Genomic DNA, 26,224 nt, shown 5'->3' with positions numbered 1-26,224 from the left:
CAGAAAGACTAATGATTGCGGGGGGTGGGGGCAGGGGCATGCCCAGACCCTTATTTTTACTTTCTAAAACAATCCCTGGTTTCTAGTGGGCTTTCCGCCCCCCGAAGGAGCAGATTAGGGGCCAATGCCCCATCTGCCCCCCAGGGGGGTAGAAAGGCTGTAATGATGGCGGGTGGGGGCATTTTTTTTTTAATTCCCTGTTGAAGTGGGCTTTTCGCCCCCCCGGGGGGGGCAGATTGGGGGCTGCTAAAGACTAAATAGTGCCAAAGTCATCAGGGGGGAGCAAAGGTCCTTGCCCAAGGGGCCGCTACCCCCTACTTGGTGTCTAGTGGGTGGATCCCTGCTTGGGGATAGCCCTCCTGTGGCGATGCCCAAGCAGGGATCCACTGGGGAGATTCTCCCCTTTCCAACGATGCCTCTCCCGTCTTTCTATGTGCTCAGGGGGCTGAGATAGCCCCCTGAGCACGTAGAAAGTGAAACTGAAATGAGCCTCTTGGCTCGTTTCAGTTTCAGTGTAATGACGTCGGCGCGCTGATCGTCATTACACGGAAAGCAGGGGGGCGGGGGGGCCTCAGCAGCTGGGGAAGCTCTTCCCCAGCTCCCGAGGCTATTTTGAATGAAAGGGAATCCCTCTGGTGCCCGCACCAGAGGGATTTCCAAGGGAATGCCTCATGACGAGCTGGACTCGTCATGGGCACACGAGAACTGTGTGCCATGACGAGTCCAGCTCGTCATGGGCATTGAAGGGGTTCATGTTCCTGCAGGAGAGAGATGGGAGTTATATCTAGTGGCTGTTTCCAGTCATGCTAAAGTCGCGCAGTGGATTAAGATGCCTGATGTAAAAATGTAAAGTTAACTATGGCGATTTATGTTCATGATGGAGAGAGATAGGAGTTTTATCTAGTGACTGTTTACACTCCTACTCAAGTACGTGCCGTTCGTTTGCTTTGTACATACGTAACCTTGTCTGCAAATGTGCAATCCTGTTTGTAAAGGCTTTCTCCATGGTTTTGTTTAATGACTTCATAGGTGCCGTTTAATGGTTTATATTTATTTACATGTGTTCGTTTCTGTGTTTTAACATGTTTATTTTGTTACAGCATGCTTACTGTGTGCCTTTTGTGTTCAATGGCTTCATGTGTCTAATGGCTTTGTGCGTGTTTTTTGTTTTAACTGAATTTGACCGACTCTACACACCGAATATTGGTATATTTTACTACTATACAGGCAGTCACAATTGCAGTTACTATGAAGTAAAAAAGTCTTTACTTTAAATAGTGCCGCAGGTGCAGTAGCACCGAGCCCAAAAGTTGCCATAACTCTACTAAACACCACATATTGCTATATTTTACTCCTAAACTGGCAGTCACAAGTGCAGTTATCTTGCAGGCAACAGGATCATTATTTACATGGTGCAACGGCACAGGGCCCAAAGGTTATCAGAACTCTTCTAGGTACCTAATATTGCTATATTTTTACAACTAAACATGCAGTCACAAGTGCAGTCATCTAGTAAGTGCAAAAGTCATAATTTCAATACGGCAGCAGGTGCAATGTCAACAGGACCAAAAGCTCCAGGCACCCCACTAAACACCAATTATTGCTCTATTTTACAACTAAAAGCAGCCTCAAGTGAAGATATCTTTCAGGCACAAGGTTCATAAGTGGACTAGTGCAACATGTGCAAGGGCACAGGGCCAAAAAGCTATCAGAACTCCACTATACGGCAAGACCTATTGGCATTGCCAATGTTAGTTTCAAATACTAGAAAGCATCAACACATTTTACTAAATGAGGTTTCAAAGAAATGTTACATACAATTTCACAGTAGTTTAGAAAAAACAAATTTTCCCACTAAAGATGCATATGTTGTGAACATTTTATTTTGAAGGCAAAGGATAAATCTTGCTTGTAAGCTTCTGCAGAGAATTGCATCAAATTACAGATCATTTTGGGAGCATTGTATGTAGCCACATATTGTTAAACTTTGCACAAGTGTTTTAACATTTTTACACTGGGACCATTTTCAGTAGCGCATTCCCTTAGAGCGTGCACCCTAACAAGTAAGGCTTTATATTAATGAACCATAAATAAAGTTCGAACAGCATTAAGTTATGGACACAAATATTACCTTAACTGCAGACAAATGCCCTTCCCTGGTCCATAATGTGGCACTGTAAATTAGCAGACAAAGGGTTTATTCTGCAGGTGATTGAACATACTTGCCCCCAAGGACAAACTAAACACGAGAACGTGTTCTTGACACCAAACGATATGTCCTGGGAGTCATGCTATAGGAATTTCATGCCCCTGGGCTTCAGCTGCCTGCCCAGCGAGAACCTCCCACTTTTGTGCCACCACATAGTTGTTTTTTTGGCTTGGTCAGTTTTTCCATCTTAACCTCCCACATGAAGGGCATTGACAAGTTAGCAATGCTGCTGCATTTCTGCACCATATTAGGCGTGTTGTAGCAAAGCCACACCATATGTACAGCTTTCTGGCTGCCACTTCAGAAGCGCCAAGAACATTGCAGCCAAGTGTCAGACATTCACATCATAGTCCACCTATACGGCAGTTCGTCACTACCTGGGTGTTCACGTTTTGTAGTCCATACACTACTATGCTATCCATAAATTTTAAGATTGTACATCTCAGTGTAGGAGAACAATGGAAATGTTATGTTATATTCCATTTGTAGCGCGCTCGGCTACTCACGAGTATCCCGGCGCGAAACCTGAGGCACACAGAGGAAATCAAACAAAGAGAAATGTTTTGAGCTTCCTTTTAAAAGCAGCAAGCTCCTGAGTGAGACGAAGATCAGGGGGGAGGGCATTCCAGGCCCTGCTGGCCCTGACCACCAGAGAGCAACCTCCAATCCTCTGAAGTCTAAATCTGGGAACTAGGGCCAAGCCCAGAGAAGCCGAGCGCAAGGCCCGTGCGGGGGCATAGAAAGAGAAACGGCTTCATATTGACGGACAATGCATTTGCATATGTTGCTGCCTTACAAATTTCCAGTAGAATCTTCAAGTCCCCCACTAACTACACAGGCCACATCAAATGTATTCTCATATTAAATTCATTTGGTTTGCACTGCCACTATTAGTTATTTTCTCGGTCAAGATATTTTTAGCACCTTCTGCCACTGGTGCACATGGATAAACAGACTTAAGTAAAAGTGTCCACGCGAGGACAGGTTTTCAATATGTAGGTTTACCCAAAGGATGTGTATGCTCGCAACTACTTTGTTATGTTTGGCAAATCAGTGAGAAATATTTCTCTATATGTATTCATCATGCAGCCGTAAACAAGAACACAGGCAGACTTCAGTCAGACTGGCATAACACCATTAGCTCCTGGCCCTTCTAGAATTTCAAAACACGGACACGTGGCTGGTATTTTTCTTTGCACAAGGTAGCAAACCCTATCGCAGAATTAGGTGTTTGCATTGGTGCAGATTTAATACCACTTTCAGAAAATTCACAAGAGGTTACAAAACCAAGCCTAGAACCCATACGCCCAGCATTTTTCTGAGAATCCCATTTTCGCAAGAGCAAATATTTACATGTATATATTTTTTAAATCTGTTGAAAAATTGCAAATTTATTTTTCCTAAAGCTACTTGTGTATCTCGTAGGTTTCATTGAGTTTTAACAAAGTTCAACAGTATCCTTTATCAACCATGCATGAGAAATAAATGTGCTGCTAATGAGTCCACACATTATAGCTAAGTTCTCAAACACAGCATCACTAGGATGGGCTTGACTCTTTTCTCCCCCGCCCCTAAAACAGTCCCAAATCAGCACACGTCAGAAAAAGTGTCGTTAAACGGCCAACATCAGGTTCAACCTGTGAAAGACATCACTCCAAGATTTGCATGCATCACATGTATAATGAGACAAATGTGGTAAACTATCACAAAAGTAGTCTATAAGTGAATGGCAGATTGATTGAAAACTTGTATGAGCGTCGCTCATTGCATACGAGAATCTTTCTACTGCCAGTACATTCCATAGTCTATGAAGCCACAAAGATATTAGTTGTCTCAGTTTTCCTCCAATACGCTCATAGAGCGGATTTCGAACTTCACAAACAGTTCCTAATAAGCAGTCGGAGACAGTTTGCATGCAACAGTGGGGGGTTTGAAGGCCCAGCAGAAGAAATACCTACACCCCATTGTATTCCCATTATGGAAGCATTTTACTTCTGGTCTTACCCGGGGTAAATGTCTAACATTTTACGAAGTGGGAAGAAATTACGGAGAAGTTGATGAATAACTTTAAACATGTTGGTTTGTGGGTATGCACAGACTCTAAAGACATTCCAACCCTGGAACTACCACATCGTGACTTCCAGTAGCTGTATGTAGATTTGCGAAAATCAGAGCATTGGCTGAACTGAAAATCCAATATTTGAGATCCAAAATAATCAGAGGCTATTATCCGAGCTCTGGTATAACGAGAACACCCCCATAATTTTGCATGGCACAAAAAGGGACAAGTGAAGATATTTTCAAGACAAGTGGATTTATAAAGCATCCCGTCTCCGGACAAGTAGATATTTTAGAAAATTCCACACTCCTGTTGAAGCAGAAAGGAACAGAGTAAAATCAGATAATGAGAAAATAAGATAATGAGAAAATAAGTATTTTTAATAATTAATAGGTTAGGTTATCACACCTTCAATGTGCCATCATGTCCACATTTTCTCTCTCAGAACCCAAACTATAGTTTATATTGCGAACCATATGGTTATGAAGCGTTGTTTAGATGGATAGCCAGCAACACAATGTCGTAAATCATGTACATCTACTTCGTGACGTATAGACAACCCCCTGAAGAGATACTTACACAAACCCTGAATGGAACCCTTTACACTAATGAACTACAACTACCTTAAGTACGGAGTGTACACGGCTAGTGCAGCAAACCGAATCAGATACTACACGCAATGGGGACTCAATTTCCCAGACACACGTGGGGCGACAGTGGCTTTTGAAAGCATGTCTGTAAGTGGGTTCAACCCCTGGAACTAGGAAAAAAATACAAATAAAATGTTTAATTGCAATGGCGACATCAGCACACGGCGACTACTATGCTAAATACAGAGCAGCATCAGAGCCTGTTAAAATGCAAGGTTCAGAGGGCATGAATAGGTATCCTGCATGGCGCAAACTCTTGATGAAGTAAGTCTCTGGGGCATATATCATGAGGGGGCTTTGACTTCACTTTGGCTAGCAGAATTGTCCCTGCTCCCAAGAAACTGAACGATAAGATGAATTTACAAGCACACACATTTTCCTCTTTCTATAGTGTTGGACTAGAGTCCACCCTTCCCCGAGGTCTTATGGAGTCATAAAATCTATATGGGCAATACAAGTCTTAGTACTTCTTATTGCATGCGAGTGCATACCACGATTTACACTTTACTGTGTGTTTGCAATGAGGCAGGAGTGCTCCCACAAGAGTTTCTACAGCTATAAGTAGGGCAGTGATGGGGATTTACTATTGCACAGAACTTGATGCAGACACTATAAAAGAAAGGAACACTGCAATATTGCACAAGTTTGTGCTACTATGCAGAAAATGTTAGATAAATAGGTTTCTCTATTCACTCCAGACAAACAAACAGGGAAATTCCTGGAGTATACTTTGTACCTATAGGAATCTTTTCAGAGTGTGTGAAAATCTTACACCCTCACACAATATCGTACAACATTAAAACATTACTCAAAGTAGGGATCAAAACGGAAACCTGTCCTGAAGAAAGCCAAATTACCCCGAGGGGCAATAAACAGGGCTGAAACGTGGAGACCTCTGATGTTTTGGGCCATAATACACACCAACTTCATACAATAATTATTTTTAACCGTACCAAAAGGTATCAATAATAAGAGATTGACCTAAATAGAAACGGGAGGAACCTGCAGGCAATTTTAAAGACAGATCCCTACATAGCAAGAGCACCGTTTACAAATCACATCCAGCCCTCCCCCTCACATTAGATGCAGTGGGTGAGGATCCAATGATTAAACATACAATGGGTGGTACCTGTGGGTGAGGATCCTTCTTTATAAAATCCAAAACATTCCAGGGTCGTACTCTACACCATCCAGATCTTCTGGCAACCAAGAACATAGATAAGCCCTCTCACCTTGATAGCATTAGAATTGACTGGGAAGCAGAAGATAATCCTACATGTTTGCTTCTCACCTGATATATGGGGTAGAGTACCACTAGGATATAAAGAGCCTATCAATCTTTAACCAAATTTTGAAACAAAATCTCGACTCTGCAGATGCCTTTCAATTCAGTTATTATGCAACACACTGATGAAATCAAATATACAAGAAACTTGCAAACAAGATACAATTGCTTTACTGAATCATTTAGCCGAGAATGGACATAAGGTGTCTCCGATCAAGCGGCAGTATTGTCAAAAAGAAGCCCAATATTTGGGACATAGAATTAAGAAGGGAAAAAGAAAGGGGTCACGTGATAGAGTTGAAACTATCTTGACAACTAATCCACTAAGAACTCAGAGGTCAGGATGTTCCTGAGAAAGGTTGGCTACTGTAAATAGTTGATACTAAACTTTTCCCCAGTGGGCAAGCCTTTAAAGTCGGACGCAAAAAGATGTGCCTGATAAGTTTTCATGGGCCAGCGATTGCTTGAAAGCTTTGGTAGAGCTGAGAGAGTCCGTTGAGTCCCGGCACTAGGAATGCCAGATTATAGTTGAATGCTCTATCAATACCCACAGGAAAGGAAAGAGGTATAAACTTAAGTATGTTTTCTTCAACCAAAATCTTCACACCACAGATACTAGAGTTCACAAACCTATAGTTCCCCCAGTCTTTTCATAGAAAGGAATAGCTGGCACAAGGGTCATAAAAAGATATTTGTGAGGTCGTCTCACCCACAAAGTATCATGGCATGCTTAATTATCGGCGACCTCTCACACTGGGGTAGGAACAATGACAAGGCAGTGGACTCAACCGACGTCCGTGGACCCAGGAGTGCTTATAAATCTTTTTACAGAACAAATACAGTGATCCACATCATGTTATAAGAATTAAAAATACCTAGGGGTATACCCACAGAATTGCCTGGATTATTGAGTACCCCTGGTATTCAATAAAAACAGACAGAATGGTCTACAGATGATACAATTGTTCATCTAGCCATTTAGAATCCATCGATTACAAACATGTTTTGACCTGAAGGTATGCCAAGAAAGGTCAACGGTCTTCGTCAAGGTATTCAGACTCCCTAGCTAGGCTATACATTCATATCATGCAAAAAAGGAGAACTCTTTCCTACCAGTTAGCCATCCGATTGGACGGCAACCTGTGTGACAAAACAAAAATCAAGGCATCTTATTGTATTGTATATTGTATTGTATATGCTCTTATATAGCGCACAATCACCCTACGGGTATCCCGGCGCTTGACAGAACAGTTGATGAAATTAAGCTGAGAGGAATAGGCAGCGACGTAGGCAATCAGGCTACTGGAAAGAGCCAGGTCTTAAGACTCTTTCTGAATTCCATTAAGGAGTCTAGCTGCCTGATCCTCGAAGGAAGCTCGTTCCATATCCGAGCACCAGCCACGCTAAATGCCCTCCCCCCCAGCCTGACACGTTTAAATCTGGGTTGTGACAGCAGGTTAGCGTTGGAGGAACGCAGCTGTCTCGGGGGGAGATAGCGTGAGAATCTCTCCTGCAGGGGAATTGGACCCATCCCATGTGCTGCTTTATAAATCAGACAGAGAGATTTAAAAAGGATCCTTTCTTTGACTGGCAGCCAGTGGAGCTCGCGCAGCGCCTGAGTGGAAGAGGCGTCGCGTCTACGATTTAGCGCCAACTTTGCTGCAGCCGACTGTACTCTCTGTAATCCCAGCAGAATATACTGGGGGGCGCCCAGATACAGAGAGTTACAGTAATCCATTCTGCTGAGTACTGTGCTCCTTACAATCAGTGCGCGCATATCCCCTGGCAAGAATGGAAGAATCCTACGAAGTACCCGTATTAGTCCGAAGCACACACTGGCAGTCTTGTTCGCCTGCGAGTTCAATTGCAGATCGTTATCGAACAAGACGCCTAGATTACGAATGGTATTTGATGGAACCAGTGGAGCCTCATCTGGAGCAAGCCTAAACTCCGACTGCAGATGATGGATCTGGTTTCGTGGTGAGTAGAACAACACCTCGGTCTTATCACCGTTAAACTGCAGGGAGTTACTTCGCAGCCAGTCTGTTGTCAGGCTCATGCAGTTTTGAAATTGCTCCAGAGATACCTCCTGTTTTCCCTCCATCGAAAATACCAATTGTGTGTCGTCTGCGTAGTTTACCAGCTCAACCCCAAACGCTTTGATAATTGCAAACAGTGGTTGCAGGTAAATATTAAAGAGAATGGGGCTGATGCTGGAACCCTGTGGTACTCCATAGGCCACGTGGGATTTTTCAGAGGTAAACGACCCCAGTGTCACCACCTGCTGCCTCCCTGTCAAATAAGAGCGGAGCCACTGCAGTGCTCGGCCCTTTACACCCAGATCCCTCAGTCTTGCCAGCAGGATAGTGTGACTCACTGTGTCGAATGCGGCTGACATATCCAGGAGCACTAAAACCGCAGTGCTCCCGGCGTCAGCCCGCATTCGTATGTTGTCCAGCATTGTGACCAGGGCCGACTCCGTCCCATGACCAGGGCGAAAACCAAACTTATTAATCTGGGTTGGTATTCAGGACCTAAAGAAGGTAAATAAATATGATGGACAATTAGATATTTCATACTCCTATATAAAAATAAAAAAAAACCCTACTCAAAATGGAATTCTGTAAAGGTAAAAAAATAACTAAAACCTATCAATCACCAAGTAAACACTACTATTAATTACTATCAATAGTGTTCAGAAAAGATATATCAGTGTTCTTATAGATTTACAGTCAAATCACTCCTCTATCTGCATTTAATTAATCCTCTTAAGATCAGCCGTTAAGAACATAAAACGGGTGTGATCACAGATGTGAGTTCCCAACACTCTTATTCACAAAGTAGTATAATGAAAACAAATGTTTTCAAGATATGTGACCCATTTTGCTTCTTGTTGTAAACCCAGGTCTGATGTTTCTGTGCTCCCAACTTCCTGACAAGTCAGAGAGTATTCTCACCTTGGTATGCCCTGCAGCAGCCTATAGATGTAACCACTGCACCTTGTAGTTCAAGCCATCTTTGGATGTCCCCAAGCGGTGTATCCATCTCTGTTTAGCGCAGAACAGTCTTTTATTAGTATTTCGTACATATGAGTGGATTTGATCAATCATGGTCCATTCAAAGATGTTCTCTGTGTGGTCATATTAAAGGTTGTGTTGCATGAGTTTTGTTATATTCTTACAACATTGAATAGTACATCTGTGCTCATTGACACCTACTTTTGCTTTATGTGTGGTCATTCCCACATACCTCACAACACATGGACTTGTGAGCATGTATATCACATTGGATGATTCGCAGTTAGTGAAACCTTTAAGTAGCCAAGGAGTTCTAAGGCCTAAATCAAATTGATTGGCTCTTTTGTGAGTCTGCAGGCACTACAGTGGTCACAAGTAGCGTGCCCAATCACAGGCAGCAGATTACTGGCAGACTATAGGTTGGATTTTTTCTTTTGGACTTTGGGGTGTGTGTGCACCAATTCGTCTTTAATGGATTTTCTTAGTTTGTAGGAGAACATTGGCTTTTCCAAACTCCAACGACCCGGATGTAAAAAATGCTTCAATGCTTCCTTACAATTTTTTGCATGGTATTGAGAGTGCTTACCAAATGTAGTCACACATCAGTCTCTCAGGGGTGGTTCTCTGTGAGGTTTTCAATGATGCGTTGGTGTATTAGAAGCCCTTTTCTGAGCCTGGTAAATCACTTTCTGTGAGTATTTCTTCTCTAACAGTTTCTCTGTTAGACAATGTGCAGGTCTTTGGAAATTCTGTTTGGAGGGAGCAATTGTGTCAGTCTGAGAATTTGGCCAACTGGGAGGTTGACCCTGGGGGGCTTTTAGGTGGCTACTGTTGTACTGAAGTAAACTGTTCCGATTGTTGGGCTTGTAGTAGACCTCACTTTTAAAAGTGCTGTTTACAGGTCATATCATAAGGTCCAAAAATAGGATTTTCCACTTTACTTTGAAACATAGTAAACTTAAGGACTCATTAGTCTCATTAAGCCATATTGCAAATTAGTTAGCAGACTCCTCTGTACCCGACCATCCCACAAATCTTTCCTTGATATATGGTTTCCATAATGTTATATTGTCACGGTATAGGTTGCAATCACTACAATAAAATGTTCAGATTGTTTTGCAGTGAGAGGGAGGGCTGTGCATCTGAGTGCTTCATCGGATGCATAGAGAACCTCGAAGATCAGTGGCATATTTTTCAACTACACTTGGTTCTGTTGCTGCAGGATTGCCCGGCCTCCTTAAAGTGGTTGAGGCAGTTGGTGTCAGGATTGAGAGATGTGAGAGCATAGGAATGGGACCTCCTCTTGCAGTGATGGTTCCTCACTCTGTAGAGATTTTGCTCAAACGAAAACACAATATTTGACAAACAGCAGAATTACCAGATACTTGCAGCGGAAAATGTGGAGCTAAGAAGATATTGCATGCTGAATCCAGCTACCCTAGTGCCCTTGCCTGAAAATGAAATTGATGGGGATGAGGTTGAACATGATCCTATAGAGGTTACGGACTTATGACCCAAGCCCAGACCAGTCATAAGAGATGAACCTCTTGATGAGCCAGTTTGTTATTTTTTTGGACAGCTCTTGTTTAACAAACAATGAGGGAACTTTGAGAGCAGTTTATGCAGTCTGTACAATTCAAGAAGGGGTAAAAGCTTCATGACTTTGAGGTGTTACCTCAGCACAAGTCGCATAATTGATTGCCCTTACGAAAGCATGTTGCCTTTCAGCACAAACGACAGTGACTATATTTAGGGCTTGTCAGTATGCCTTTGGTGTGGTCCATCACTTGGGACAGTTATGGTTACAAACTAGTTTTATGACATCTTCAGGATTCCGCATATGGATAACACACGTGACCCAATTCTTGATGGGTCGGAGGGAGTGGGAGCAACTTTTTGCCGTATGGGGAGCAAGGGACCAGCGTTCAAACTCTCCCTTTACAATACTGTTTCCACCAAAACACGAACAGGCCCTTCAGTCATCAAGTCCACTTTTTGTGGCTTCATACCAGCTTACTATGTAGGTGTACCTTCACCGAGGGATTGCTCAGGCTACTACCAGATTCCAAGATTATTGGACTAGCACCATGGTGTGCTAAAAAATATACAGGATGGCCTCACACACCTCCCAGGTGTCAGGCTTCATCATCGGCTATCCCACGTTCACCAAAGAATCCTCTAATGGCGAACAAGCACGTATTCTGGGCTGTAATACCACTTAATAGGAAACTAAGGTGAAAAAGGAAAAGAGGAGGGTGGTTTCAAGTAAAAATCCCTACCACCTGGCGGTTAGTTGTGCAATCTTTATTCACTGGTGATTGAGGGATGATTAAAAGCATGAGATCAAGGACACGTATAGCCCTGTTATGGTGCTAATTGTCCACTAGGTCGACATGTTTCAGCCCTGCTGTGGCCCCAGCCAGGGTCCTGGGCTTTCTTCAGGACCGTACTTAACCCAACTGTGTCCCTATAATATTTCCTTACATGCAGCGTTCAATTAACATGCATACGATACATGATTGAGACTTTGTCAACACCGGGTTTCATCCATATCTGTGGGAACCTTATCTACAAAACATAAAATGTATTTATAGTACAGTGAACATATAAGTACAGACAATCACATTGGTCTGATCTTTGTGAGCAGCCAGAGAGAACTTTTAAACATTCAGCATGCGATGGTCCTTCGATAACAATTCGTAACCGCACACTAACTATGTCTGGAAGGAATTACATTAATTTAAAAACACCTGTGTATACATGCATTCTCACCTTCCAAAAGTTACAAAGAATACAGAAATTTGTTGTGTAATATAGCCATGCACATGACACCTGTCTAGGCACCAGTATCCTCATAAGTATCAGTCCTGTATCTCGTGCTTTTAATCATCCCTCCACCAACAATGAGCAAAGATTGCACAATTAGGTGGTAGGGATTTTTACATGAAACCCCCCCTCTTTTCCTTTTTCACCTTAGTTTCCTACTAACAGTGGTATTACAGCCCAGAATACGGGATAGTTCGCAATTAGAGGATTCTTTGATGAACGTGGGATGGCTAATTATGAACGCTGACACCTGGGAGCTGTGAGGCCATCCTGTATATTTTTTTAGCATATCATGGTGATGGTCCAGTAATCTTGGAATCTGGTAGTAGCCTAAGTAATCCATTGGCGAAGGTACACCTACATATTAAGGTGGTATGAAGACAAGAAGTGGACTTGATCTTCAGGATTCCCCCACTCCCCCATTAGAAATGGGGAATATGAAAAAGAATTGTTGGATCCTTTGCAGTTACCCCAGGAAATTGGAGTGGTAAAATGTGCTGCACATAGAAACAGCAACAATTAAGTCACAGTTGGAAATCAAAAAGCAGAGGAAGTTGCCAGGTATTGCGCAAATGAATCTGAAGATACTGCTTTTTCTATGTTGTTGTCAGTAGCTGACACTTAGGAAGAGAGTAAAAGGTTGCAAGATGAGGTTCTAGAAGCAGAACTACAAGGGTGGGTCAGAGAAGGTTGTGTTAAGAATGTATATTACATTTGGGTTTCAACTGATGAAAGATCAGTGTTGCCAGACAGTTTTCTGTTTCCCATGACATTTCCATGGTCCTGCACACATGGGGAGACATGAAATGGTTAAATTGTTTAGGCAAAAATCGGTGCAATGCCCGATTTAGAGTTCTAGCAGAATAATTGTACCACAGATGTATATGTCAACATACGAATGTAGGGAAAAAAAAAGAACACCAGTAATCATGAGTCACGTAGGAAGAATAGTTGCACCGTTTAATAAAATGTAGCTGGACTTTATCGAGATGCCTCTATGTAACTGACTGAGATGTCCTAGTTATAGTGTGCATTTTCTCACGATGGCTGAAAGCCTACCCAAAACAGAGAAATTACAGCTTCACTGCAGCTAAACTGCTGTTGCGAGAACTCATACCCAGGTACAGATTTACGGTTTCTCTGGAGGCAGACCGAAGGACTCATTTTAATAATGAGGTCCTTAGAATGCTGTGTGAGGCTCTTAAAGTGGAACAGAGATTACACTGTAGCTATCATCCTGAGGCTTCAAGAATAGTGGACCAAGTAAATGTAACCTTGAAGTCAAGATTGGCCACAGTGTGTGTTTTCACTACTCTGAAATGACCAGATGCTTTACCATCGGTTCTGATGAGTCTTGGAGGTACTCCCGCCATGAGAAGAGGATTATGGTCTCATGAAATCCTCATGGCTGTGCAATGAGACTGTCTGCTGTACCAGTGTAAGTGCACTTGTGAACATCACAGATGACAAGATAATGACTGCAAAGGAATGGATGTTCTGTTTCTCACAGGACCAGAAGCTGCAACCACCAGAACTACCATGAGGCCACTAATACAAGGTGGGAAGGGCGAAGCCTGAACCTCATGAGACATCAGAATAGCCATTTTGGAGGGAGGATGTCACATTATGTAATCACATAAAAAGTACGTGTATCTAGGATCAGGTTTGTACTGGAAGCTACTGTGAAAAAAGAATAACCAAAAAGAACTGCTTTCTGTACACCACACATGTACAAGAAAGGGTATAACATGAAGTGTACTTTTCAAAATAAAAGTACACCTTCATGTACCGTAATGAACTACTTCATAGGAAGTAGGGGTAGGTGAGTCACTGAAATCTCAAGCCACGTGCTTTGCTGCAGCTCAGCTCGAGGTCATCTGGGACCCTTGAGCCCGAAAATCGAGCCAAAGCTTTCATGTGGCTAATACCTGCTACACACAATCAGGTAAGTCATGCACCAAGAATGAAAGACAAAGCATAACACTTAGGTGTAAAGCAGGAGAACAAGACAGCCATAAAAAAGTCTGAATTGAATATGAAACTTGAAAACCTGGAATCAATCCTGGCTTCCCAGCTTGACCAAGTTGTATGATCCTTGTCAAATACGTTATTTTATCGAGTCTTTTTCTTATAATCACATGATAGAGAACTTTCAAATTTGTGCTTTCAGGATGTGTGCTGTACAAAAAACACTTGCGTTTTATGTAAGATTGAAGTGTTGCTCCATCTAAAAGAATCTAGTACACTTATTGGATGCATACAACAACAGACGTGCCTCTTAGTTCACTAATGGTATTGACGTCAGGGTGGGGGCAGGAAATTAATGTTTTCAAGTTAACGTAAAAAAAAAAAAAAAAACTATCAGTGCAGTTATAAATCTGATGAAATAAGGTGGAAACGCTTCAGCATAATAAATAAATACGCTTTTTTGGAATAGACTATCATACGTTTACCAGATTGTTGTACGATTAAAATTTTCCAAGCTCGGCTGGTGCCTGTTAATTCGTTGAGTCTTTGCTATCTACTAGGAAGCGGTCAGATGCTATAGCAGGTGAGAGAAGTATACTCCTTGGACAGACAAGGCTCCAACATATGATTGGCAGGATTTCTAAGCAATGGCTTTAGGGAACTGACCCAAACAAAACAATGAAAGAAAGACCCAAAGCCAACGCTCAATATATCGGAAACAATATGAAAATCAGACAGCTGCAGTGTCAAGCCAGATATCAGAAGCAAGTGAACGTGAAAAAAAAACCAAAGTCTAATCAACACTGCAGTTAACGAATGTAGGTTTATATAGCGGTTAATACAAACAGACTACGGAACCATTGGTTTAGCGGTGAGGAAACAAACTAATATACTGACTGTGCACTGCGACTGACAAGGGGGTAGCATGAGTGCAAATACCCCACCACCTGTATTAGCTAAGGACCACCAAAATATTGTGTTCACCCAGTCGCAATGTTGAGATAACGGCGATAAGGTGAGCACCCTGTCCGCTACTTACACGGACCATCCGTGAGTTCATCCTCATGCCAGCTGACCGTTGTTGCTTCTCTAACGGCAGTCATCTGTCTGTAATTTTAACACTTCCGGGTTACCCAACAACCAATCCAGGGCTGAACATAGTCTGTGAAACTCGTCTGGGCGTGGAAGGTTCTGCTGCTGTGTAAAGTAGCCTAGATTTGGAGCTGTGGAGGCTCCTTAGCCAATCGTGGTGAGCCACACAAAATTCCGAAATGCTCATTGGTGGATTCCACACGTGCCTTAGCCGAGCCGTCCTTTTTGAGTCGGCTGGAGTTGCAGCCTATTTCGGAGCGGGCTGGGTTTGGTTGGAGATCTACGTGAAGTGAGCTAGCCACGGACCGGGAGGTGACAGCCTGCCTCAGCAAGCCACGTTGGCCTCCAGCTGTCTGCCATTCTAGATAGGAGGGAAGGATGGGGCGGGGCATGCGCGGAGTCGGGTCCCGGGTGATTAGAGAGCGAGCGTGGATTGGACTCAGTTACAGTGTGACTACAGGGCCGAGTGTTTTTGGTTACTGCCCACCTTACAGAGGATCAAGCGGGCGTGACAGCTATAGGATGTGTCAGGGGACAGATGGCTTACAGGGCAGTAGTTTTCTAAGACATACTAGCGATTCTAACATTTTTTACATATAGGGTTAATTCTTAAGTAGAACGTTATATGAAATGTTCTGTATTCATTTTAAACACGGGCCTGTCAATCTTTGTTTACTTTCATTTGCAGTCAGGGGTCATTAAGTCAGCTGCAGAACACATTTTAAGGTATTTTTCTCTATTATTTACTGTTTAAAGTATGTACTGATAAAGGTAAAACATCTAGGCTATAGGGGATTTTCCTAATTTTTGTACAAGGGGGTACATTAAAATACCTATCATGCTGTTATGAAACCGTCTAGGGGCCAACTCTACTTACACGGGATATTATCTTACATCACACTAGTTTGATTCGTGCCCTGCTGCTGCTATATTGACTGCACCATGGTGTGTGAGATGGCATGGTCAGCTTTTGTGTGATGATTGACTACGCAGGCCCAGTTTCGCAAGGCACCCATGCACAAGTTGAAGTCTATTTGACCCTCGCAGGTCACATTCTGTATGGCACTCTTACGCCCGAGGCGATGCAGTGTTGTGAAGTTCAGCAGGAGGAGTACCTTTGTAAACGGCACGTTATTCATACCTCTTGTAATTGCTGTACTAAAATTGCATTTTTTCGTGTGAAAGGCATTCATTATATAGCTCTTGTTCCGCCCTATTTCCTTCATTTCGTTCAGTAAGTTTTAATAAATAATAATCGTGGGAAGAGTGTATTAATAATCGTGGGAAGAGTGTATATCATAAAGTAAACTAAGGATGTAGAGAATCGTGATCGACAGTGGAGAAGGCGAAGCGAAGAAGAATAGAGCAGGAATCATGAAATTAAAGGTTATTTATTGTGGAATAAAAAATAAAAAGGCGAACAGAGAGACGGGTCCAGGAACCACCTTCTCGTTTTCCTCAAATGAACTGTCATGCATCGGTGCCCATCAAGTTCCTGGCTTGAAACATTGATGGGACTCGGCACATGCTATAAAAGAATCAATATATACAACCCTTTCTCTTCTTACAGGAAAAAATCTTCTTAACTATAAACATAAAACATATGCAACAAAGTCAGTCCCAATAAAATTCCTTAAATCTACTGTATGGGCTACATATACGTCTTAGTTTCTGTGGATTTCTGTCTTGCATCGCTTGTTCTTCTGGTTGTGAATTTTGTCCGGATGTCATCTTTGTTACTTGGCCTGTGACTTGCACCAGAAGAATAGTAATCTTTTTCTGAGTGTGGTAATATTTGTTTTTCTCCAGTCATGTGTTTTTTATGCATGTTCTTTTATACAAAGCCACCATAGACTCAATCCACTTGTTTCTGTCCTTTAACATCACCCATGCCCCATTTTGTCCCCTGACTTCCAGTGGTGAGCTGTACTTATTCAAACCTTGTTTCTGCATGCATTGTATTTTTACCCATACCATATTGCCTCCTTTGAAATTTGCACGTGTCTTTCTTTGTTGCTCTATGCAGTTTTTGAAATTGTCTTTAGTTTTTTCTTGGTTTGTATTGTTTGCTTGGAATTTCTGCCTGCTTAATTTATTTGTCCACCAGTGTGTCATATTGAAATGTGATTTACGACCTCTCTTTAACTCAAAGTGTGTCCAATTTGAGTCTCCTTTAAATGTTGTTATCCTATGATCTTTCAATGTTTCCAGTATTTATGGAAATGCATCTTCTTTTAATGTTCACCCCTAGCCGCAGTCTGTGCAGGTAAGAGCTGTAGGTCCTATGGGTGGGGAGTGGGGGGTTTTCAAAATACAACCACAAGGGAAAATTAATTATTTATGTAATTTTCCCTCGCGGTCGTATGTTGGAATCCTCCCCACCCCTCTTACTTGCACGGACCGCGGCTGTTAACCCCCATTGTTTTGGGACTGATGCTGCTTGTTTTTCAACTCTTGAGAGTGCACTGAGGCCTGCCAACCAGACCTCCGTCCCAGTGTGTAACCCTATACAAAAGATATGTTTAATTAGATACACCCAATTGGCAAGTACGGACTTACTTATAAATTCCTAGTATATGGTACACAGGGCATGTAACGCAGAGTGTTCACTCAGGACTGCAGCAATGATTGTGCCATCCTACATGTGACAGATGTAAAATGGACCCCCAGCCTGCCACTGCAGACTGACAGAGCACTGTGTCCCACTGCTAACTTGACTTTGGCATTACTCCTAATGGCAAAGTGACAACTTCCCTTAAGTAATATATGTAAGACTCCCCTAACGAAAGCCTATAGCGTCCTATTGCATAGAGCTATATATTCTTAAGTACGGCAAAAGTTTTAATATTTTTTAGCAACAACTCTTCCAAACTTGTTTTGCTGGGGAAGGTTAGGAGCCCCATTGGCTAACAGTGTTAAACAACTGTCACTGCAAGCCATTTAACTCCTGAATAAGACTACCTAACACAGTCACGTAAGGTATCAAATTAATTGGGGCATTAAATCTGAACTGATGGCAAGGTCAGATTTAAGGTCAATATTAAAGGTAAGTAGCTTTAGAAAGTTGCTACCCTGCACTCTAGATAGTCCGGTGGCCTCACAAGGGCCCTGACACATAGATGGATTTCTGACCGCCTGGGGAGACATGTGAACGACTCCCAGACCCAGGAACAAAGGCCGTTGCTGCAGGTGTTACCTCCTCTCACAAGATGGCCGCTCAGAGTGTTAGCCTACAAGGCAGGCTTCAAAGGCGAAGCAGCCTTTGAAGGCCTGCTGGTATTGTTGTGTAGTTCCTATAAGACCTATATAGGATCTGCGTGTTTAGACAACATACACTGTTTGACTGGTGTCCAGAGTGATTCCAGACAACCCTCCGTGTGTGTTGGCCTGTGTATCGAGCATCTCGCAATGCCACTATAACCTCCCCTTACCAAGGAGAGAATAGTTCTTGGCAACTATCGAACATGACAACCCTGATCCCTCAGGACTGTGGAAACAGTAACACCGTTTTCGCTCAGTCACTCGTGCTCACTTTTTCTCAGAGAGATACACAGAATAAACGGTTGGGACTTTTCCAATAAGTATTTCTTGAACAGTTGTTATTCTAGTGTAAAATAAGTGTACTGAAATCACCAGGAGACAGTAGCATAGATAAATGAGTAGCAGCACTAATAAAATAAACAGATGGTAGGTTTCTACCATTTTGCTAAAATTATAAATATAGACGAGTATATAAAATACATGGCAATAAAATGTGTGCCCCTACGATTCACCCTAACTAGATGTACCTAAATGTACCTAGCATGTGAGTAGGTGTATAGCCAAGAATCCCTCTAGGATAAAGCCAACCCCATTACCTGATGTTAGCCTACGGGACCCCGTTCTGGTCTCGAGCTGAACACCCCACGAGGGATGTCAGAGCACTGCGAGCTGGACTATCTGCATACAGGAACCTCAGCGTCGTGCGTCAGTGTGTTGGCATGGATGTCGTGATCTCCTCTCTCTATCTCAGCAATATGTGGTATTTATATACCCTAAGGAATCCCCAGGGATTCTACCTTGCTGTGCCAGTGTCGGATTTAGGATGACGTCGGGAATGAACTTTATACACAGTTATTATGCAGGAGATGATGGTCCTGCTGTGATTCCAATAAACTAAGAATGTTCATGCATAATTTATGAGGCCAGTGTCCAGGGAAAACCCTACGTTCTTATGTGTAGTATTGTAACCGGGTAAAAGGTCAGTCCTCCAGATCCATTATGTATGTAGTATAGGAGAGTATGTAGATGAAGGGTTATGGTGATACCTAGTCCTATATCGGTGTACTTATATGTAATATAACAGTAACAACATCCCTGAGCATGAGCTTTTTTTTCCTGCAGACAATTAGGAGACAGGGCAAAGGGAGGGAAACCTGTGCCCAAACTGGTTTTCCTGTGAGCGTGTAGCCTCCTGGTAGCTACACCCCTAGGGTGGGCTTCTCTGCTCCTCACAACAGAGGAAGGGCTGTGCCACCTCCAAATGGGCAAGAATGGGGTACTCCGGGATAGCTAGGTGCCACATATCACTAGAGAGGATGGTACTCAGTATCCCATTGGCTAGTGACCGCATGGAACCCTCAGGGCTTGTTTCTGGGGTAAATCTAGTACCCAATCACTTCACAATGGAGAAGAAGAGAGGACAGAAGAAGGATTGCCGTGCTGCCCCAGAATAACGCAAAGAGAGGCCGCATCTGCTGCACCTTTGTGCTAGCGAGATTGTAACTGTGCCTGCAGCTCCTGACCCAGGAAAAAGTTTATTCCCCAGCTTCATCAAGATATGTGACTCCAATGATCAGGTGGCTGATCCGCTGGAACCAGCTCCAGAAACACAAGAGCTGAAAGAGTCAAAATCAACAGAGTGGTAGCCTTCGCAGATGATTTGCCGTTACCAGTCCCCGGGCACAACAAAGAGAGAATCTGAGATAGCCAAAACCTGCAGCCAAGTCTGGCAGATCCAGGAGTGCTGCTCAAAGTGGAATTAGTCATACTCAAAGAACACCATCCCCCATGAAAGGTTTTGCCTCCAACTGCTGTGCAACATGAACTGTAATTCAGCATCTATTGTCTGACTACTGCAACGCAGAGGATTTCGAGGGACCCCCGATCTCTGTGTCCAAAGTTGCCCCACATCACCCGAAGTCCGAGGAACCACCACTGAGACACCTCCGCCGACCGCACCACAACGGGAGCATCCCTCAGCTCTCCAGTGACTTCAATGGTGGTCATGCTATAATGTTGGGATCTTGCTGTAAAAACACTCTGATAGCCAGGTAACTGTCTGAAGTATCCTTTCTGGTCCCCTAGACCATGTCCCTGCTGGATTTGGTCACCCAAGTCGGGCTGGGACACTCCCACTAACTTTGACAAACTTTTCAAAAGTTTCCAAGCTTTATGTTTGCCAATGCTTGTTAGCGGTTGCATTTAAAAGTGATAACATTGATAAAATCTGTATCTCCTGAACCCTCAGGTGGATTTTAATGATCACAGTTTCTAAAAACTCATAAAAATAAGCTCTATTGTTATAAATTGGTGTCATGTCTTTTTTTTTGGTGTGATTTTCTTATTCCGCTATGTGGTGCTGTTAAATCTTTTACATTAAGTTCCTTTGTCAAGCCTTACTGGTTGCAGCCACAGCTACCCAGGGTTGAGCTAAGGTAAAATAAACAAAAGAGACTGTACCTAGAAAGGTATCCTTGAGAGTACTCAACGATAGGGCCCCACAGCCGTATAATATAGTACCCCTAGATCCTCACACAGTATATTTTTTATGTTCATGTTACTTCATATAGCGAGCAATATGACCTGTTTTATTAATAAATATGGATTGAACTGAATTCCATTGTCTGTTATTATTGCCTCATGTAGCTCCATGAAATCAATAGTACTCGCCATTGGGAGCTCATTTTAAGCGGGATAATCAGGCAATTAGCACATTAGATCTCCCACCGGCAGCCACACCATATACTGTGATTCTAGCTAACGTCCCGACACTGCCACAGGGGACTGAAGAATCATGGGTCTTACTGAGAAATAAAAGTTTAAGTTGGTTAGGCACAAAGGTAGGCTACTCCGAGAAATTATTTAAAGAATTTAAGATAGTGAGAATGATTAGTTGGATAGAGCGAGGACAAAAAAAGCTAAGTGGTGATTGCGTGGTTTTAACATTTGCCAACCCTCGGTGTGTGCAAATGATTTTGTCTAGGGGTGGCGAACAAGGCATTTCACAAGCCAGTATAAACATTCTCCCCTTGGGTTATTTTTACCAACCAACAAGTGATTACCTTCCAATGGTACATATAGCCCCTCACCCGGTAAACTATAATCAGCAGTATAATGTCCAGGTCCATAATAGATTCAAGGCTTTCCACAGTTTAGATCAGGTAGATTGACTAACCACATGCAACTCCAGGAATCATATGTTTTGGCCCATTTTTTGTAGCCCTAGCCTTGAAAAGCCTTCTGAATCCCAGCCCGATAATAATGTAGAAGATTAAAATGGGGCTAGTACTGGACAGATACGTGATCATAAGGAGGACGCGGAGGAGGGATTGGGAGTTCTTTGCCCTACCAACATGGAACTAACCACTAAACTACTGGAAGAACAGTACCTTCAGCCACTTCCCTCTTTAATCAAAACTGGAGTACCTAAAACCCCAAAGAGAGAGGATAGAAGGTATTGCCATCAGCTATGTTTTTGGAACGTGGCCGGGTTAAAAACAAAGGTGATAGACTATACCTGGAATGATTTTGTTAAGGAGTTTGACGTATTAGCTGTCCAAGAGACCTGGATCTTGGATCCCATACACTTAAATGGTTTTAGAACCTTTCACAGCCCTGCTATTCCATCAGCGTACGGGAGAGCCAAGGGAGGTTTGTGTCTTTACGTGTCAAACCTCCTGAACTTGGAAAAATCTGTTCTAATTGGCAATGAAGCTAATTTTCAGGTCCTGTCATTAAATATAGACAGGACACTGTTTATTGGTGGTTAACTTCTAAACCAATATTTTATTCCGTAGATTTGAGGAGGTAGTGAGACATTCAAGCCGTATCACATAGAGACGTGTGTATCATATGGGGAGGTGATTTTAATTGTAATATTTGTGATCATGTAGACAGTGAGTGTTTTGGTCTATCTTGGGATAAGGACCATCCATTTCAGCACTTTGCACACAATAAAATTGGGGATATCTTTAATGAAGTTATGTTTGACTCAGACATTGGTTTCGCCAATATGTTATGCTCTAACCCCATGCCTTATAATCCCACCTATAATGGGCAGGGGAAATCTTCTACAATACATTTTATTTTGATGTCGTGTAGGTATGCTACCAGAGCAAAGGATTTTGTCGTACATTATATAGCGGTGAGTAACCATTTCCCTTTGAGCATGTCCATTACGTCTAAGAGAAATATAGATGATCAAACGGTGGTATCTATGGAGAACCTCAATCTCTCTAGGCAAAATGGATATGCCCTAAAATGGGATAAGTTGAACCCTGACACTTTCACAAGGAAGGTTATTATAAACTGCAAAGAGGAGGTCAAGGCGTGTTTAGATGCAAGCACCATGAATAATGAGATTATTAGTGGGTTCCAGACAATCTCAAGATACATTAAGCAGGAACTGTTTGTGAAACTTAGTAAATTGAATAAAACTAAGCACGGCTGGTTTGATGCAGCTTGCTCCAAGGCCCACGCTAAGCTACAGAAAGCACTATATTCATAGCCTAGATTTGTGGAGGATGTTAGGCTTGCACGTAGAGAATATAACGCTGCCTTACAGTTAAGAAAATCAACTATTAAAAATGAAGCATGGCGGGATTTACAGATAGCATCAAAGTTAAAGGACCCCTCGGTATTTTGGAAGGCGGTTAACGCACCCTTTTTGATGGAGAAGGACAGGGCTATGATTGAGAATGCCATTAACGAGGTTGAGTGGCTGGAGCATTAAAAAAAAATATACAGCATCTCAAGTCACACACCAATGTCAGAGATGGAGCCTGTAGCCATTACGATTATTACACAAGGTATAGAGGCTATGAACTTGAAATTTGAGTTGAGCGAAGTTAATCTAGCCATTGAGTCGAGTCTGGGAGGAAAGGCACCTGGACCAGATGGCATCCCAGTTGACCTTTTTAAACATAACATCCCTTTCTGGGATCCTCTTTTAACCCAAGTTTTAAATGCTTTTAGTTCAACTGGCCCTTTAGCTTCTTGGCCTGAATCAAACCTGGTCCCCATTTTTAAAAAAGGGAATAGGTCAGACCCAGCCTGTTATAGTCTGATATATTTACTCGATTCAACAATCAAGATCATCGGCAGAGTTTTGTTACTAAGGCTACAAGCCTGGGCGAAAGACCACTCAATTCTTAGCGACCTGCAGTATGGATTCCGCAAAGGCATGGGCACAATTGACCAGGGGTTAAATCTGAATATGATGATCGATAAATATACCAAAGCTAAAAGGGGAAAGTTGTACTTAACGTTTGTAAATTTAACTGCAGCGTTCGATTCTGTAATTCATGAGGAACTATGGAGAATTTTATCTAATATGGGGGTGGAAAATTCGATAGTTTTATTCTTGAGACAATTATATATGGGAGCAAACGCTAGGGTTCGTTATGGGGTGGGAGGGGAATGTACTAAGCACTTTAGGGTGAGAAAGGGCATGAGACAAGGATGCGTGCTAGCACCCTTTCTGTTCATACTATATATCAATGATCTGGGAAGTACGCTGGGGAGAGAGAGTCAAGACCTTCAACAAGTGGATAAGTGACCCATACCCACATTAATGTATGCCGATGATGCGGTCCTGATGTCACATACCCCGTTAGGGATGCAGAGGCTAGTTGATTGTTTTGCTGTTTACATGGCCAAACTAGGACTAAAAGTTAATATTTCTAAAACCTTTGTGATGATTTGTGGGACAGGGAATACAAATTTTAGACCCATTTCACTCGAAAAGAAATACATCGACTGTTGCAAAGCCTTTTCCTACTTGGGAATACCTTTCGATAGGAGGGGGACATGGACCCAGGCTATGAGAACCAGGAAGCTACTGTTTTCTAAACCGTTAGCCGCACTTTTTAATTTTAGTAAGAAATTGGGGAAACGGGTACCAGAGGTCCTATTACAGATCTATAAGGCGAAATGCATCCCAATAGCCACCTATGGGGCAGGAATTTGGGGCCACGAGAATGTTAATTTACTTCAAAGTATTGCAAACAGGTTTTTAAGATTTTTATTGGCTAGCCCTGATAGCACCTCTACCTACATTTGCCACACTGAATTGGGATTGTCTTATATAACGGATATATGTAAAATCCAACCCGTACTCCAGTGACACAGAATCTGGACTTCCGACTCGCTGCAGCTCAATAGACAGATACTTATAGACTGTGGTAAACTGGATGGGGTGCGAAAGATTAGTTGGCTTGAGTACATTAAAAACTTTGTTGGTAATCTTGGCCATCCTGAATATTTTTCGGAGCCCCTTAGTTTACTAGATGTAAATAGGAAAGAACTTAAAACTAGCTGTCTATATTATCTGGATAATAAGAGAAGACACACAGATGTGATGATGGGTCCTTTCAATCGACTATTCACGTCTTGTTTTTCTGTAAATTTTACTCTCACAATAGGTATAGGTGGATTTTGCCAATTTAAAAAAATCGGGGCCTAAGACAATGCCGGCCTGCTTTTCTGTTTTTACAAACACTAGGAGAAGAACAGTTGACCGGTTCAATTTTATATAATTTTAAAGCTGGTGATAAAATGTAGAAATTCAATCATGATGTAAATTGTGTTTTTAACCTATTAGATATGACTTGCACTGCTATTTTATGGATTTTTTATAATCTAATGTTTGTATATATTGTCTCCAACATTGTATTGTGCTTTTATGATTATTTTATAATCGAATAAAGCTGATTGAATTGAATTGAACTGCAGCACTGACCCTGGAGGACAGCCTCAGGACCTCATGCAAGAGGATGACACTGGGGTGACTACACCAGCTACCAAAGTATCAACCAAAATTATTAAGGTAGCTTCCTGGAATGTAGTAGGACATAGAAACAGCGTGGAATGCAGCAAATGGGGGGCATTTATGGACCAATTTGACCTGGTGTTATTCCAAGAAAGATGGTCCAAAGAGGAACTAGGGCGCCCTGGTTTTGTGATTTTCTTTAAGACTGCTGTATCTGGTGGGAGGGGAAGATCCTCGGGGGCTTAATATATGGATCGCTACTCACCTTGGATTTACGGTTAGGGAGAGTCAAATTGGGTTGCGAGATACAGTGTGCGCATTGTTGACATTCTCCCCTGCTGTTGTCTTAGCACTGTTTAATGTTTACTCCAGACCTGTGAGTAATGGTAAAGAATGTAGGTTTTCCACAGCCTGATGACCAGAAAATCTGGATTTTATTAAGGACACGGGGGCTGCGATTATGCAATCTCCTTTTATTGCTAGCTCACAGCAGCAACAATTAGAAAGAATTTAGAACTTTTAAAACATTCTAATCATCTATAAGGCACAGTAACAAGCAGCCATCTTCCTTCTCTCTGCACTGCAAACAAGATAAACTTTAAGTCCAATAAAATTGCAGTTGAATGTATCCAGAAGAATAAACGTAATCCAAATCCAAACCGTGTTACTCTGAAAGAAAGTATAAAAAGAAGTTAATTTAACCGCGCAGGTATCAGTGGTGGGATAATCATAGCCTTACTGTCCCTAATAAAATCCAGATTTTCTGCTCATCAGGCTGTGTAAAATCTACATTTCATGGCAGGACATGGAGGCCAATATTATGCAAGTTCAAAGTGCATTCAATACGTTATCAATTACATTAGACATTGGTTTAAAGTAACAACTTTTGAGCATGCTCTCGTTGGACCAATCAGCTGCTCTTAAAATGTCTTGTAAACCTCCTCCATGGATGAAAGCTTTAGAGGCTGAGGCACCTCTAAGCGAATGTGCTCCAAAAATACAGATGTCGACACCCCCTTAATTCATCACATCTTTCACCCATCTAGCTGAGGTAGGGGGGAAACGGCTTTATGAGGCCTTTTTTTGAG

At 42.4% G+C, this 26,224-nt stretch overlaps 1 protein-coding gene across 1 annotated transcript in view; it reads right to left on the bottom strand.

Annotated features, from left to right (window-relative positions):
- Positions 1 to 15,480, bottom strand: part of LNPK (lunapark, ER junction formation factor) — a 527,269-nt gene extending 511,789 nt beyond the window's left edge. The window contains exon 1 of the mRNA XM_085645246.1: positions 15,054 to 15,480. The gene's annotated coding sequence lies outside the window, so the exon portion shown is untranslated. The remainder of the gene's footprint in view (positions 1 to 15,053) is intronic.
- Positions 15,481 to 26,224: the final 10,744 nt, after the last annotated feature.

The sequence above is a fragment of the Triturus cristatus genome, chromosome 3_1 (genome assembly GCF_964204655.1).
Source record: "Triturus cristatus chromosome 3_1, aTriCri1.1, whole genome shotgun sequence".
Classification (NCBI taxonomy): Eukaryota; Metazoa; Chordata; class Amphibia; order Caudata; family Salamandridae; genus Triturus; species Triturus cristatus.
This window is presented reverse-complemented; position numbering and strand designations above follow the sequence as displayed.